This window comes from Dreissena polymorpha, chromosome 11 (assembly GCF_020536995.1).
Source record: "Dreissena polymorpha isolate Duluth1 chromosome 11, UMN_Dpol_1.0, whole genome shotgun sequence".
Lineage (NCBI taxonomy): Eukaryota > Metazoa > Mollusca > Bivalvia > Myida > Dreissenidae > Dreissena > Dreissena polymorpha.
The window spans coordinates 55,569,452-55,573,049 of record NC_068365.1 but is presented as its reverse complement, the minus strand read 5'-3'; positions in this window follow the sequence as shown (position 1 = coordinate 55,573,049).

The window sequence follows — 3,598 nt, the reverse complement described above, 5'->3', positions numbered from 1 at the left end:
TTAAATTGCGCATGTGCAAATAAATGACGTTTAGTCGAAACGGCTTTCAAAGAAACGGGGCATCCAAGAAAATAGCAGAACTAGTAGTCAGTGCTCTGCTCCCGCTGCAATTTGCAATTGTCGCCAAATGCGACAGTTTTAGAGAGGTGGCGTTAAATCTTTCGATTTGCGAAAACAAGTTCCGATAAAAATTAATAAGATGCGCAGAAAAGCTGGTTAATATAGGAGTCTCTACCATTAGTAGCCCCATTTTACAGGTCATGCAAAAGTAAATGTTGAAATGGACAGTCAGGAGCCTTTAAACTTCTTGAAATTGTTCATAGAATATGCATTGATTAATTACCTTGTGCTATTAAACTTTGCTCCTTCAAAGTAAATTGCCCATCATAACAACAATAAACAAAGAGAAAATGCTGGGAAAATAATTATTATAATCTCTGCTGAAATAAAGGCTTTCCTGGCACTGGCAAATTAATATTGGACTCGTTTGCATGTCATGTTTGGAATCTCTGCTGTTAACTGAGATTTTAAATAATTTTTTAAATAAAAACAAATAGTCGTGACAAAATACTTTACAAAATAAACTGAAAAGTACTGGTTTAATCACACTTTTTATAAGTTAATTCAACCGTATAGGTGAAAAAGGTCAAGATTTTTAAAGTACTATTATAATCTAAAATCAATATAAAAAATATGAAAAATACAGGTATTTACTTATGTCTTAAAATATTTGAAATGCAGCCTGTTGAAATTGACCATACATTTCAGTCTCTATTATAGAAATTAATTCAGTAATGATGAAGCAAAATATTTATTAAACTCAGTTTTATACATCAATAACACAACATCAACAGTTAAGTGTGTGTGTTTAAATAAGTCTATTTCCCCCCAAAACTGCAAAATATTAGTTGTTTCATATAAATAATGATGGGCAATGATGGGCATGTGTAAATAGGGGGTTTGGCAGCACGGCATCGTCACGTTTGACAAGAAAGCGGTAGTAGTAGTAATATAGTAGTAGAAGTAGTAGTAGCAGTAGTAGTAGTAGTAGTAGTAGTAGAAGTAGTAGTAGTAGTAGTAGTAGTAGTAGTAGTGGTGGTGGTGGTGGTGGTGGTGGTGGTGGTGGTGGGGGGTGGTGGTGGTGGTGGTGGTGGTGGTGGTGGTGGTGGTGGTGGTGGTGGTGGTGGTGGTGGTGGTGGTGGTGGTGGTGGTGGTGGTGGTGGTGGTGGTGGTGGTGGTGGTGGTGGTGGTGGTGGTGGTGGTGGTGGTGGTGGTGGTGGTAGAAGTTGTAGTAGTAGTAGTAGTAGTAGTAGTACGTAGTAGTAGTAGTAGTATTAGTAGTAGTATAGTAGTAGTAGTAGTAGTAGTAGTAGTAGTAGTAGTAGTAGTAGTAGTAGTAGTAGTAGTAGTAGTAGTAGTGGAGGAGGCGACGACGAGGAGGAGGATGAGGAGGACGTGGAAGATGCGGAATAAAATATTTTGGTCATCATTAAAAAGGCCACATAACGGCTTCGACACCAATTATGAGGCAACATCAGTTGCATTATGGTAATGCTTTCATGATAATGGCACGGTCAGTTGCATAAAGGCATCGCCACTAATGACGAGGTATCCGCATTGTAAATGTAAATCGGTTGTAAAAAATAGTAAGTAGTTCAATCTAGGTTCGACATTTTAAATACATGAATCAAAACAACAACAAAACACGTGATGACGTCTACAAAAAATATGCCACGTCGCAGGACGTCGCACCAAATTCATAACATTATCCGAGCCTCAAAACAAAAAATTGCATATTCAGTAATATTTACTAAAACCAATTCACTAACTTAAAACAGTTGATGTAAATAAAATATAAAAGCACAATATAATTAAGTCTCAGTGTCATAAGATTATTAGCATTATGTATTCAGTCTCCAATTGTTCGTCTTCATAGGACACAGTGTACCCATTGGTATATTTGTGCGTAGGCCATTGCTCGTTCGCACTCGTGCAGCTCGGGTTAGACCGTTTCTTCCGGTTATAACACCATTCACGACTGCGAGCAATCCAGTTGAATCTTGATGACTCGTAATGTATTTGAGCTACATCACCGACCCTCATCTCCTGGTCGTTGGACCCGGATACTCATTGTTTTTTCCCAAATTTCTCGTACTTGACTCCCGGAAAGACAATGTCGAAGTATATATCGCGTTCAATGATGCTTGCAGCATTGATATCTCTTGTTTGGCTTGAGTGTTTCAGAAAAGTGGCATTCAGACTTCGAGCAGGTGTCACACAAAAACACGGTTTTGAAGCGATACCTTATAAATCTTGGCGTGAAATGAAAATGAGTGTTAGATTTTGTTATGCCCTCGGATCGAATGATCGGGGGTATATTGATTTTGGCCTGTCTGTCTGTCTGCCATTGTATGTGTGTGTCTGTCCCAAAACTTTAAGGTTAATCATAACTTTTGCAATATTGAAGATAGCAACTTGATATTTGGCATGCATGTATATCTCATGGAGCTGCACATTTTGAGTGGTGAATGGTCAAGGTCAAGGTCATCTTTCAAGGTCAAAGGTCTTTTTTTCTATAAAACCTGCCGTGCGGCTTCAAAGCGCAGTAAGGGGCATTGTGTTTCACAAACACAGCTCTTGTTATCACATGTTTTTAATTTTGTAAAGAACATTTATACTTGCATAAACGTCATTATAAAACATGAACGTTGTTTATATTTTGTGACGTCACTTGACGTTACAACCTCATTTCATCAAACAAGATAAGCAAATAAAATGATTAAACATATACATTTCACATGTTTAAAATTCGTAATAGTAAGATTACATGGAAAAAGGTGTGTCATGTGTTTAACTAAATTCATGGTACGTCATCGCAGGTCACTACGGAAACTCATTTCATAATGAGGTAACTTGAGTCGCACTTCGACAAGAAAAAAGCAATGTAACTATCATTGACGAACTCTTATTTATTCTGTGGAAATTGTAGACCGCATAACAGTACCGTAATCCATGACACTCCAATTAATTTCTCATTACTTTAACGTCACTAGTAAGTCGTATATTGCGATAACTTAATTTAAATAAGGCAGTAAGGAAGTGTTATGGTTATACATCGTTCCCAAATATATTGATGTGTGCATTTCCCCTTATAACACTGAAAGCATTGCAAATATACAAGTTTATAAAGCATGTTTTTAATCAATAATTTATTTATTGAGTATATGTAATTAATAACAACCAATTGAATAACGCACGAAATCAGAGCGGTTCGCACAACGCGTTAGATCAAGGAGGGCGACTGCAAAGCAGAAATGCTCCTTATAATTAGAGTATCTTCCCCTAGATGTGGTTTACCCATTATGTAAAGACAAGTTACTCAGGCGTAAAAACTCTTCAAATTTCTATAGTTTTACAGGGTTCAACGATGACTTTATTATCGTTTCTGAAACTATTGAGAAATATAAATTATAAGATCTAGTAAAATAAACATTCACTAAGTTTCACAATAATTAAACAAAATAATTTGCAATCGTCTGCATTGCATAAACTTTATGATACATGTACGGCGTATTTTTTGTTTTAAAAATGAATCAGC